This window comes from Acinonyx jubatus, chromosome E4 (genome assembly GCF_027475565.1).
Source record: "Acinonyx jubatus isolate Ajub_Pintada_27869175 chromosome E4, VMU_Ajub_asm_v1.0, whole genome shotgun sequence".
NCBI lineage: Eukaryota > Metazoa > Chordata > Mammalia > Carnivora > Felidae > Acinonyx > Acinonyx jubatus.
In genome coordinates this window covers 35,751,557-35,766,483 of record NC_069395.1, presented here as the reverse complement: position 1 = coordinate 35,766,483, position 14,927 = coordinate 35,751,557, and the positions used below count along the sequence as shown (strand labels likewise).

General features: G+C 37.0%; 1 protein-coding gene across 10 annotated transcripts in view; it reads right to left on the bottom strand.

The window, feature by feature from the left end:
• Nucleotides 1–14,927, bottom strand: part of SYT14 (synaptotagmin 14) — a 260,002-nt gene that overhangs the window by 153,147 nt on the left and 91,928 nt on the right. The window lies entirely within an intron of this gene.

Genomic DNA, 14,927 nt, shown 5'->3' with positions numbered 1-14,927 from the left:
ATGGAGACCAAGGAAGCCTTGTGACTTAAGACTGGGAAGATGCCCTGGATAGAGAACTCCTTTTTAATACTCTGCCGGGTTTCACCAACTCACTGAATGTCCAACTAACACCAGCATAATCAATTTCACTGATTTTACCAATAAAAATGAGAGTTAGCCTTACCTATTGTTTGATCAGTGAACGGCACTGTTATATAAATAAATAGTAGCTATTCCGATATTATATTTATTATTATCATGTCCATTTACCAGATAAGAAAATAGCACAGAGAGTCAGGATTCAAACCTAGAGTCGAGGGTTCACCACTTTTTTTCCTTTCTCTTTCCTCTATCCTGAAGGATAGTCTAACCTTATTAAATATGAAATTCCAATCAATTATCTGTTTGCATTTGATGTTACTAGAGATAGTGGATATATAAAAACACCTGTCAGTATGCCAGGTTAGGAAACATTTTCATGTAATTGTTCAGTTGAGCAGAGGCTGATAAAGGATTCTGTACCATAAACAGTATCATGACTACTTGAGAAAGACTCTAGTTATTGTCACTACAAGTCAACTAGTGACTGCAAATTGAAGGGAAAAATAACTGGACGAGTTTGAAATAGCTCCCAATGTCAAATCATGGTTCGGAAAAGCCCATCATTTAGCTGGCAGTAGCAGCAAACAAAAGATCACAGCAACAACTTCTAAAAATAATGAAATGATTTTGAAATCACTAGAATAATTTGATAGTTTTTCCTACAACTTATACCCTTTGGTAACTAGTTTTATAATAGATCAATTTTAATTTAGCTAGATAACAAATAAATATATTCAAATTATTTACTCTTGATTCATATATTAGTTTATATTCTCATACCAGTTAAGTACTTTAATATCACCTGAGTCCATATAACGCCCTCACAAATGTACAGCACCCTGAGTTATTTACAGCATAATACAAAACACAAACATGCACAAATCACATCCAGACCTTCTATTAAAAACATAAGCATAGAATGAAAAGTGCTCCTTTGACCAGTGAGAATCAAGTCAGAATTTTGAAGCAGAAACAGAAAATGCCAGAGAATGTGGTAGAAAAGAAGTCGTTTTAAGAAATTATTAAGAACAATCTTATCCATAGGAAAAATGAGAAACAGACTAAATTATCAGCAACGAAAATTGCTAAATATATACGGTACACCATGTAATAATATGTTGTGCAATTTGTCTATGTGATGTTGTAGAAGCATACACGTTGGCAAAAAAGCTATATTTTTTAGTGGAACAAAAACAGATTACAACACTATGTAAGAAAACCATTTTGATTTAAAAACATATATGCAAATAAAAATGCCTACGAAAGGATACAAAAATAGAAGCAATTGTATTCCCATGATGAGAATATGAGTAATTATTCTTTTTGTCATCTGTAATTTCTGGCTTTCCTATAATGAAGATGTATTACACACATTAAAAACAGCAATAAAGAATTTATTTAGGTGTAAAACTTACATAAAAAGACAGATTTTCTCACAAGACATTATCCAAGGTATTGCAGTGGCGAGCTTCAGGGCGTTAGCTCTGAGGGCAGATGACTTGGACCTGAACCCTGGCTCTCTCATACACCTGCTATGTAACCCTTTCACAAGCTACTTACCCCTACAGTACTTCAGTGTCCTGTTTGGAAAATATGGACACCAACAAAACCTGTGTCTTAGGGTAACTGTGAAGATTAAAAGAATTAATTTATGTTAAAGTGCCTACAGTAGCGTCTACTATATAATCATTCATTACATTACAGCTAATGTTATTTATGGAACTGTAATTAACCTGTTATCAATGTAGTAAGTATATAGATTTTCAAACTTCAAAAATATTTTAATCCATCATCTTGAAAACGCTATTCATTATGAAATTTTTAAAAAGATTATAAAAGTTTATAAATATTTTCCTCTAGATTGCTGATACTTAATTAAATTTATACTTACAGGCATTTCCCAAGTTACCATTGACCAAAATCCCTTAATATGTTTTTCCCTTAACTACTAAAACAAGGCACAATGAGTAAAAGATTGTGTAAACTGTAAAAGTCAAAAGACTTCATAACTATCTAGACCTTAAATAACTAGGATTAGTTTTAGTTGATGGTATTGTTGAATACCTCAAAGACTTAAATATAACCAAAATTTCTAAGAAAACATTAATCTTTATGAGTACACATCAAGCAAAAGCAAAGAGATATATGCCAAGGCATCAAAAAAGCTCTCAGCTACCAAAGGTAATTTTTGACTCATTCATCAGAGATTTTACAGTAATTTTTTTCTCATAGGCAGGAAATCTGAAAATGAGAGCCCCACACCAAGACTGCTTAGATGAAAGATTTTTCAGAATTTTAAAATTAAAGTACAGGGGTGCCTGGGTGCCTCAGTCAGATAAGCGTCTGACTTCGGTTCAGGTCATGATCTCCTGGTTCTTAAGTTTGCGCCCAGTGTTGGGCTCTGTGCTGACAGCTCGGAACCTGGAGCCTGCTTCAGATTCTGTGTCTCCCACTCTGTCTGTCCCTCCCCCGCTCATGCTCTGTCTCTCTCTCTTAAAAATAAAATAAACATTAAATAAATAATAAAATTAAAATAGAACCTCAATTTCATTTTTTCAAAAGCTGTTAAGTTGTTACTTACCTCTTTGACACAGCTCAGTAATTATTCAAGAAGAATGAAGCAGGAAGAGTACCTACATGCCATGATGCAGAACTTGTGTCACTGTGTCTCTAATTTAACCTTCACCGTCTCCCCCCATTGGCCAATGAAAGTTTACCTCCATTCAGGCCTCTTTTCCTTTTGCTTCTCAAAACTCAAACTGTGATTCACCTCTGTCCAAACATGGGGCAGACAGGGTATGTTCTTCTGATACTATCAGGTAAACAACTTAGTTCATGCTTTCATGGTCATAACTGTCTCCTTTTTTTCCCTTTCTTAACTCTTATTCTACCTTGTGTTATGGCAGAAACTGGAAAGGAAAAGTATTTGAGTGATATCACCCCAAACTGAGGTTCAGTTTCAAGGCAAACTCCTTTAAAAAAAAGTGTTAAAATTTCAGGAGTGTTTTGAAAACATTTAGAGAATATGTAAAAATAAACTTAGTACAAACAATTAAGTCTATATCATATACCACCTGCAGAGTGGGAAACATGGAAGAAAAAAGTTGAAAAAAAGTACAGAGAAATTTATCAATTTCTAATGATCATCTTCACAATAAAGCTTTTAATAAGAAACCAACAGCATCAATACATTCTTCAGTTCTGGTATTCATTTGTAAGTATTTATATTCTCTTTCTCAGTGATAATTTTTTTTTACTGAGCAGTACAGAATCAGTATCACTTATAAAAAATGTGAAAGAAGGATATATGAGGAGTTAGCATCATAAATAAGCAATTATGGGGAGCCTGGGTGGCTTAGTCGGTTGAGTGACTTCAGCTCAGGTCATGATCTCCCAGCTTGTGAGTTTGAGCCCCATATTGGGATCTCTGCTGTCAGCACAGAGCCTGCTTCAGATCCTCTGTCCATCTTTCTCACTGCCCCTTGCCTGCTCATTCTCTCTTTCTCTCAAAAAATAAGTAAATAAACTAAAAAATAAGGCATTTCCCAAGTTAAATAATTACGATTTCATGTTTTAACACTCTGATTACATTTTCCTTTCCAATTTTTTAAGACAACAGTTTTAATTTAGAAACTTCTAACAGTAAAGAATCTGCCTACTGGTCCACAAACTACAGATTAATTTAAAACAATTATCTAAGATATAAACTCACCCCAAAAAATTAGTTAATGGATTTAATCAGATTATGTTAGGCAAGAGGGGATAGGAGGAAAGGGGCACAAGACTCAGTCCCTGGTCTTAAGAAGTTGAGAAACTAATGAAGAAAGATTTTAATTTTATTCAGCCTGTTCTGTTAATTGATATTTCTTGACTTTCTTTCATTTACTGTCTACTTTACTCCTTCTTCCCAAGAAAAGAGGAACATTATATCTTCAATAAGTTCATGATAAAACCATTTATGTAAGTTCAAAAACACACAAAAGTATTCTGTGAGCAGCTTGTGTGTTTGTAAAGCATTAAAACAAAGAGTGGAAGGATATATACCAAATTTACAATAACGTTTCCCTCTGGGAAGGGGGAAGGGGACAAGATAAGGAAACATTTAACTATCTAACAGGTTAAACTTTTGAAGGAACATGTATTCATTTATTACTATATACGCTGTTTTAAGTTGCAGCCATAATAAATTCTGGGAAAAAAAATACTAAAGTATGAATGGTGGTTGATTCTGAGTTGAACATGAGTGAATGCCATTAACTTCTGTGTATTTACTGTTGATGTTCCTACCAGTCCATCACAAGGTAAGGTGTAGCTTTTTATTGGTTGACTAGTTTATGCCTGCTAGAGCCCATATTTACAACACTGAACTATACTTGAGTACCATACTGATGGTGGTATCCTTAATTACTGCTGAGACTGATACAAAGACTTAAAATATTAGATGGGGCTTCTTAAATCTTCTATAATATACTTTAAAGCAAACGTCTACAGTTAAGATTTTTTTTAATGTTTATTTATTTATTTTGAGAGAAAGAGATAGAGCACGAGCATGGGAGGGGAAGAGAGAGAGGGGGACAGAGATTCCCAAGCAGGCTCTGCACGGGGCTTGAAGGGGGCTTGAACCCACAAACTGTGAGATCATGACCTGAGCTGAAATCAAGAGGTGGATGTACCCCAATGTTTATAGCAGCACTTTCAACAATAGCCAAATTATGGAAAGAGCCTAAATGGCCATCAACTGATGAATGGATAAAGAAATTGTGCTTTATATACATAATGGAATACTACTTGGCAATGAGAAAGAATGAAATATGGCCTTTTGTAGCAACGTGGATGGAACTGGAGAGTGTGATGCTAAGTGAAATAAGCCATACAGAGAAAGACAGATACCATATGTTTTCACTCTCATGTGGATCCTGAGAAACTTAACAGAAGACTATGGGGGAGGGGAAGGAAAAAAAAAGAGAGGGAGGGAGGCAAACCATAAAAGACTCTTAAAAACTGAGAATAAACTGAGGGTTGATGGGAGGTGAGAGGGAGGGGAAAGTGGGTGATGGGCACTGAGGATGGCACCTGTTGGGATAAGCACTGGGTGTTGTATGGAAACCAATTTGACAACAAATTTCATATTAAAAAAAAAAAAAAGAGTTGGACGCTCAACTGACTGGGCCATCCAGGCGCTCCTACAGTTAAGATTTCTGCCAAGACATGAAAACTTTTGCTCTTATCTCAAGGTGACAGGGTGCTAGTTCTAGGTTCCTGTATCCTACATGGAATACTTCCCATGGGAACCAACTCCTAAAATCTTTCCTCTTATCTAAGTGAATTCTAACAAGAGTCCACCATGGAAAAGTTCTGTAGTATCTGAACCCCTGCTGGCCTTCTTGGAGTAAGGCTAAAGGTAAAGCGACAAGTCACTTATTCCCCGCCCCCCCAATCTTTCTGTACTGGGTTTTGAGGATAAGAAGTTTGCACATAAACTCTAGGCCCTTACTGCTCTGTACAGCTTGCAGAAGGTCTGCCCAAGTATTTTGTTAAATACAACAGGCATAATAAGTGCTTCATTTCTGAGTCCAAGACCAAAACCCTGGATCCTTCCCAGTTGTATGGTTCTTCTCCTAGAAGCAACGTCTTCACAAAATTCTCTGAGAACGATGAGGCATCATTTTTTTGGAGAAAAAAATAGTTTCTTTATCCTGGTACTAGGTAGGAGAGTACCTGACATGGTATATTATACTGGTCAAGCACCTGATCACGGGAATCAAATGAAGGTATATTTGCACCCCAACTGTTAAAGTAGCTGTAAACCGTAAACTTGGGCATCCTAATGGACCCCTCTAAGCTACTGTTTTTCTAAAACTGGGATACTAGTTAAATAATCAGATAAGTAAATAAAATGAGGGGCACCTGGGTGGCTCAGTCAGTTAAGCATCTGACTTCAGCCCAGGTCATGATCTCACAGTTCATGAGTTCGAGTCCCACATCGGGTGCATCAGGCTCTCTGCTGTCAGTGTGGAGAGCTCTGTCTCTCTCTCTTTCTGCCCCTCCTCCCCCAAAATAAACATTAAAAATTAAAAAAAAAATTTTTTAATGTTTTTATTTATTTTTGAGACAGAGAGAGACAGAGCATGAGCAGGGGAGGGGCAGAGAGAGAGGGAGACACAGAATTGGAAGCAGGCTCCAGGCTCTGAGCTGTCAGCACAGAGCCCGATGCAGGGCTCGAACTCAGACTGTGAGATCATGACCTGAGCCGAAGTCGGACGCTCAACTGACTGAGCCACCCAGGCGCCCCTAAAAAAATTATTTAATATTAATAAAATGAAAAAATTCTGTGAGAATAAAATGAAATGTTTCACACAAAGACTTTAGCAGTGCCTAAAGGACAGTAAAAATAAATGTAACAATAGCCACATTTAATCAACATCCCTCTGGATTGTGGGCTCCTTCGTCCTAAGGCCTATACACTGTACTGTCCTCCCAAACTCCATCCCGCTCTAAAGCAGTGATGGTTGTCCTTAGGCGGCAGACCTGATAGGCATGTTAGGCACAGTTTTTAGAAGTAGCTTCAAGTTTCTATTATACCTCCTTAAGGAGAGTATCTCACATGCCAGAGGACAAATAGAATTGCACCTCCCTCATTAGGGATAGTTTCCTATGAGATCTGCTTCATTCGTAAGCTTGAATGTACAGTGAATACAGATACTCCAGTCAGTTTAAACCGCCCACTGCTGCCCTCAGGTAATAAGATTATTATCAGTCCATTTGTGACTCTATGTCATGCTCCCTAACTGTACTTGAGACTGACTTCCTATAGACTTTGCTAACAGAAGCCTGTAGATAAGAGTCAAGTCTACATAAATGCAAGACTGTTATTAGCATTATTCCTCTACCTAGCAGACATACCTCAACCCCTAGCAAGGGACACAGCCTGTATTCAATTTATAGTGCATCTCTTATCTATTTACTTGGTTACTGAACAGTCCTTTTTAAAAAAATCTATTTTTAATTGAAGTATAGTTGATGCATAATTTTATATTGTTTCAAGTGTACAATATAGTGATTTAGCAATTATATTCACTACGAAATGCTTACCACCGTTAAGTGTGGTTACCATGTGTCACCACACAAAGTTATTGCAATACTTATTGACTATATTCCCTATGATGTACTTTTCATCCCTGTGACTTATTTATAACTGGAAATCTGTGCTTCTTAATCCCCTTCATCTATCTCATCCATCCCCCTACCCACCTCCCCTCTGATAACCACTAGTTTGTTCTTTATATGTATGAGTCTATTTCTCTTTTTTGTTATTGTCATTTTTTGTCTGAATAATTCTTTTTAAAAGCATTGACCTGTCAGGGCGCCTGGGTAGCTCAGCTGGTTGATGGTCTGACTTCAGCTCAGGTCATGATCTCACAGTTCGCGGGTCTGAACCCCACGTCAGGCTCTGTGCTGACAGCTCAGAGCCTGGAGCCTGCTTCAAATTGTGTGTGTGTGTCTCTCTCTGTCCATTCCCCGCTTGTGCACTCTCTCTCTCTCTCTCAAAAATAAATAAACATATAAAAAATTTTTAATTAAAAAAATAAAAGCATCAACCTATTCTCTGGTTACAGATGCTTACAGCTTCAGTTTTGCCATTAGCTAATTTTATGATCTTAGTAAAATCACATGTCTCTGGGTTTCAGTTTTGTAATCAATCAAGGATATCTTTAATGACTACCATTTAATTTCTATCATTCTTGCTAGCTACTACCAGACAAGTATCTCAGACAAAGAAAAAGAAAAAGAAAAAGAAATGTGAAGGATCAATATAGATTCACCATTGAAAACACAGAAACTTCAACAATTTATTTTAAGATGGGCAATACTGAGAAACGTAACAGAAGACCATGGGGGAGAGGAAGGAAAAAAAAAAGAGAGGGAGAGAGCCAAACCATAAGAGACTCTTAAGAAACTGAGAATAAACTGAGGGTTGATGGGGAGTGGGAGGGAGGGGAGGGTGGGTGATGGGCATTGAGGAGGGCACCCGTTGGGAGGAGCACTGGATGTTGTATAGAAACCAATTTGACAATAAATTTCATATTAAAAAAAAAGATTGGAAATGTATAAACACAGGTGCTCAGGGCCCTGTGTATGGTTGTACAGTCTGTGCACTGCAAAAAGTTACCTAATGGACGGGGGTGCTGAAATATAGCCTGTATTGGGTTTGCCAAATCTTATAATTGGAGGAAGGGATGCCTTTTTCTTCTTCAATAGGTGCTATCTGATCATGATGTAGTCCCTACTCACAGATGATACCTTTTTCTAACTCCCCCACATAGCAGGCTGTACCTTTATCTAAACTGTACAAAGACATCTCATCGTAGGTCACAGGCAGCCTGCAAAAGTAGCCCTATAAAAGAATTCTATGCTACTGCAAACGTAAAAAGATCTCCAAAACACAAGGATGCAGAGGAAGTCTTTAAGATCAATTTCTCTTCAAATTGGCCATGTTTAAAGCTACACACACACAATTCTTCAGAGGAAAAATGAGCATAAATAAAAACTTGAAATCAAACAAAAAGTTCATCAAAGATCTAAGCAATCCATGTAATATATATAACTTTCACTGTTTTAAGACATTAAATATTTTTGTGACAAAGGCATCTGGAAATACAGACAGAATTTTTTTGTTCTTGCCTTCTTCACAAAGATATTGTGAAAATTAACAGAATAATATTTATAAAGCAGCTAAAATGGACTTAAAGTATAAATAATTTATTATTCTTAAGTATTAAATTATTTTAAAAGTAACATTTAAATAAGATGAACAAATTCAATATGTTTTAATGCCCCTAATTTTGAGATAACATCAAAATTAATAGCATGAAACTTGTGAAGCAGCTGTAAGAAAAAGAATGACAGATGTATGTATATATATGGGCTATACACCCTAAGAAATAAGTGGTGCTAGAAATTATTTTACATAGCATTTTCAATTAACTCACCCAAAATAACAACATATGATTTTAGTCACAGAGCTATGCCATGATATAGAAATATAGGCTGGTAATCTCTATGGTGAACTAAGAATGAAAAACTATAAATAATAGACATTCTAATAATTTTACATTAAATTATCTTCATATAAAATCATCTTTAATAGGCTTCTCCTATCTAATATATAAATGGAAAGTACTAATTAGCATGAATGGGATTTCAGAGGTTGGTCTATCTTACCAACTCTTAAATAAGATATCCCCAACCTATTATTTAACTCCGAAACCTTTTAAGGATAAAACAGGATTATCAGGAAATGCCTTAAATTTTAAGAACACAGTAAAAATAAAATTAAATTATAAACAAAGGAAACTGGATATTATTTTTTCCTGGAAAAATGTCTTACAGATATCATTCCCTATTGTAGTTGAAAAAAATGGAAGATTAATATGGCCACCTAGAGGAGAAAACATAACAAATACACCATCACATTCTTACTTTTGCTAGAATATCAGTTTATGTTTTAAAGGACTCAACTGAAGAGGTTAATCATGTATGAAAGAGACTGTAGTTGGATACTGCAGTAGCAGGGATGACCTAACAGAAGCTAAAACAACATTCATTTTGCAGTGGACCTGATAAGTATAGTTTTTGTAACTTACCATGCGGCCTTAGGTTAAAAATTACTAAAATCTCTTCTCGCTTTTGTAAAATGGGGATAATCTATCTACCACAACTATTTGCAGTGAAGATTAATAGTATGGTGTATACAGAAACTAACAGTGTCAGGTACACAGTTGGCGCTCAATATGGTAGTCCTTAACTATCTGCTCAGAAAATCCTGCACTGTTTTCTCCTAGTCCCACCCAGGCCCTCCTTGACCCTCTCTGATCTTACACATACTTCCAGTACTGGCTGTTCCAAAGCTTCTCTATGAGAAGTAGTCAGTGTTGAGAAATGGACTAATGGTTTCTTACCAGCACTAATGAGGTAATAGTATGTTATGTAAAAAATGTACATTTAAGAATATGTTTCCTCCTACCCTGGAATTCCTTTTAGTTACCTCAACCTACACATCAGTTAATTTTGATCCATATAAACTTCCAGAATAATATGCAGAATGAAAGATCAGAGCAATAAAGGAAAGCATCCATCCCTCAAATCCCACCAAGAGTACTATACTCAGCAGTCCTCTTCGGTGAGCAGCCATGAAGTGAGCAGTACTTCTGCTGAGTCAGCTACGCAGAGGAACCACCACCTGGTGGAGACTCAAAGGTGTATCGGAACCAAATCCCTCTCCTTCCCAAATATATGCCAGAGGAGGGTTTCCATTGTTGGGATGGAGGGAGAAGGGGAACACTGGTTATAATCCCCTTCAACTACCTCTCTTCCTCAATTCCACAAGTTGAAAAGGAGAGAGTAGGTGTAAGAAAGTGCAGGCAGCAAACGTATACTTTCTGACCAGTTATTCTCTCCTTAACAAGATTCAATCTAACTTAACTATTCTAAGCAACTAAAACTTTAATTGAATGTACTGATCACTTGTTATTGGACAAAGGAGGTTGTATGAATTCTTATCCTCCCCAGTCTATGTACAGCATTCAAAACTCTCCAGACAACATTCTCCTGATTCTCCATTTTATTGCCTTTACTTTCCCTTCTCTATTTAAGTGACACCCTTAATTCTCCTGCTAATGAAAGAAAATGATTCCCTGATCTCTTCTCTCCATATATTCTCCCTCAACAATTAAATCCATTCCCATGGTTTCTATTTTCTTAGTATGTATCATCTGAAAACATCTCTCTCTCCCTAACCTCATTCCTGATTTCAAGCTCCATGGTCATTTCCAACGGCTTAAATACCCTTGTTTCATTATATATATTATATGCAACATATATAATTACACATATATTATATATATACATACAAAACAACTTTTATGTCCCACCTCTAACTATTAAGGACTTCATCATTCTCCTAGTCACAATGCTGGCAACCAGTGTCATATTTGTTCCAAATATATTCAGCTCCTAAATCTGATCAATTCTACCTCTATGTCTCTCCTATCCTCTTGTATTTCTATGACCTCTACTGTAATTCAGATTTTTACCATTTTCCACATAGACTACTCCAAAGACCTCCATAATTGGTGTCTTTTTCTAGTCTTCCTGTTGCTAATCTAAGGCACATTCCATTTCACGGGTTCTTTGATGAAAAACTTTCAGTGAGTTCTCACTGGCTAACAAATTAAATACTAACTTTAGGCTGGGAAGCACTCCAGGCTATAGATTTCACCTTTCTTTCCATATTGTCTCCTACTCCTATCTATCTATCTATCTATCTATCTATCTATCTATCTATCTAACCATTTATCCATCCATCCATCCATCCATCCATCCATCCATCCATCCATCCATGTTGGAGCCAAGTGGACTTTACTCTATACTTTGGGGTTTATGAAGTTCCCCCTATCTAAAATACCTCATCTTTTCACCAACTTTACACCCATTCTTCAAAGTTAAACCCAAATGCCATTTATCTAAAGAACTCTCACACCTTCCCAACAGATATTTTACTCCCTTCCTTAAAACTTTCTGGAATTTTATATGCACTTCTGCATCTTTGTGTGTGGGCATGTTCAGAATTTACTATCACTTAAAATTGCTTTTACCTAAGATCTTGAGCTCTGAAATCTCCCATACCAGTAAAATTTGCCTTTCTTCCCCTACTCCACTGATTCTACCTTGGGCTCAAAGCAATTTTTGACTTTTTAATAAGTAATAATCTATAATACAAAGCTATTCCCCTAATCTATTGCTTTCTTACATTATCACTAGGTCATCTCTCCATCCTAAATCCCCACGACAGCATTTTAACAATAAGGGTACCCATCTCCACTGGGATATTCCAGGCACTTCAGATTCAGCATGATGGAAACTAAATTACCTCCTTCCACACAAACTTACTTCTCTAATACTCTCTAAACTAACTTTAAAAATCTTGATTCTTCACTCACTGCACACATTCAATCATTCAAGATTTATTGAGATCATCCTTAAATCTATGAACTTTGTCCCCAAACTCATTGCCAATAAAGATCTCATCACTATTTATTGTTTGTTTGTTTGTTTATTTTTGAGAGAGAGACACACACACACAGTGTGAGCAGGAAGGGGCAGAGAGAGAGGGAGACACAGAATCCAAAGCACGTTCAGGCTCTGAGCTGTCAGCACAGAGCCTGACGGGGGGCTCAAACTCATGGACCATAAGATCATGACCTAAGCCAAAGTCAGACACTTAACCCACTGAGCCACTCAGGTGCCCCTCATCACTACTTACTTAACTAGTCCTTTCTACCTCAGTAGTCCGACCTCCAATTTGTTTTGTTACAATAATTAATCTTTCTTAAATACATTGATCTAAAAGTGCCACACTGTCCAGCTTAAAAATCTCCCTGGACTCTAGATTTCCTATAAAACAATAAACTCCCAAGCATGGCATGCGATCGTATTATCTGCCCATTCTCCAAACACAGATCCTAAGACACTAAAATACACTGTCTTCTGCTTTTGTGCAATCACAATTCCATGGTTTTGGAAACAGTTCTTACACAAGTCTAGTTCATCTATTCTGCGAAGTTACATTAGATTTCCCCATATCCCCACCTCCCATCTACAGCACCTTCTTCATCAAAGTAATAGACCTCTTATCACACTATATTACACATATGGCCAATGATCTTCCTCCTCTAGTCTGTGGGCTCTTTGAAACAAGCATATTTGATTCATCTTTATGTCCATGGTATCTAGTATGGCACACAAAAAGTTTTCAACAAATGTTTATGAAATAAATAAATCTAAATTTGGAATGTCTAAAATCAATCCACCCTGGGTATTTTATCAACTAATTTAGAGTAGAAATGGTAGAAAAGTGAGATGGGTCCTAAATATATGGATAAAATGAAATGAAATGTGAAGGTGACTCCAGGACATTTGTGTCAGTTCTAGAGGTTAGGGCAAGAACAGAAGAGCCACTGAGGTTATGCCCTCTCTTCTCACTGCTTTTCCCCCAGACTATAGAGCCATTTGAGGATAACAGGACTATAGGACAGAAGCAATCAAGACACAGAGAACTGTAGGGAGTGAGGGGGTAGAAGCAGTGAGGAGGAAAAAATAAAAATCCTAAACTGAAGCTGCAGAAAGGTAAGCGTTCAGGGTCATAGACAACAGACGCAGGGCTCCTTCATGACTGCTCACCCTCATCCCCACTACTGTTTTCACTACCCTCAGCTACAATGACCATTTATTGGTCACTTACCCACAGAGGCCAGAACTGTGCCAAGAAGTACCACACATACCATTTAATGTTCATGACAACCCTATCAGAAAGGTATAATCCACAGTTTAGAGACAATGGAACAAACCTAAAAACAATTAACTATACTGCCCCAAGTTTGTAGCTAGTATGTTAAGTCACAGAATGTGAACAAGGATCAGGTTCAAATCCCATTCTCTTTCAGTTCTACTATGCATGTGATGGGGTATAAGGGTGTACATATGTTAGGGACTGGCTTTACTGCTTTGCATTACTCAGTTATCTTTGTAAGCACGTGTTGTTGTTGTTTTTTTTTAAGATAATTTATTTATTTTGAGAAAGAGAGAGAGAGAGAGAACGGGGGCAGGGCAGAGTGAGAGAGAGAGAGAGAGAGAGAGAGGAGAGAGAGAGAGAGAGAGAGAGAGAGAGAGAGAGAGAGAGAGAGAATCCAAAGCAGGATCGGTACTGTCACCACAGAGCCCAATGTGGGCTCAATCTCACACACCATGAGATCATGACCAGGGCCGAAATCAAGAACTGGATGCTTAACTGACTGAGCCACCCAGGCACCCCATGTAATCACATGTTTTATTTTCTCTAGTACTAGGAAAGGTATTTTTGAGGGTAGAATCTAATATTTTAATTTCTTTCCTAGCATCTCATAATGAGTTTTCTGTATAGTAATCACTCAGTATTTGATTGATTTCTTACTATAAATTGTATACTAGTAGAAATAAAAAGAAGGCACATCAATCATCAGTTAGCATTAAGCCAATTTTACTTTTCTTAAAGATGCTTTAGGCCCTTTGACAACTCTATGCGCTGGGGTAAGACTTTAAGGAATCAGAATAATAGGCTCTTAAACACAAAGCACAGCTATAAAATTAAAGATAGTTTGTGTCTGATATAATAATAAAAATGCCATCTAAGCTATATTGTTCTTTTCCTCATATCTGGGTATAAAGATAAAATTACTAGGAGTAGTCATACATTGTATGAAGCATGTGAGCAACCTACCTAAAATGTGAAAATAAACATGCTTCAATTAATGGCAAGACCTCTTTTATTTCCCTTATAGAAAGATGTAAAAACGTGTTAGAGTGGACGTGTATGTCCTACATAGGTTAAATTTTAAGTCAATGCCAGTACATGAGGCAAAAATCAATTAGAGATAAAATAATCCTCGAAAATCCCTTAAGTTGCTCTTAAGCAAAGTATAGCACAGTACCAGCTCTCAATAAATCCATCTCAGACACTTTTTCCCCCTGCACAGAACAGATCAACACTTCTGCTGTGTGCCACGAGCATCTGGCTCCTGTTTAGGTGCCATACTCAATGAAAGTGCGTGCATTTACACTCCAGGATCATGTCCAGCACTAGGAGATCCTTAGACTCTGTCAGTTCCTCTAACAGGTATCTGGGGACTGATTCCACGTGACACAAAGCAGATTTGCATCTTCTACCTCACGCTTGCATTGGGAAAAGAGAGACAGAATTACTACGATCTTTAAATTACTTGGCGTTTTGCTTTTAGGTGTTGTGGGTTTTG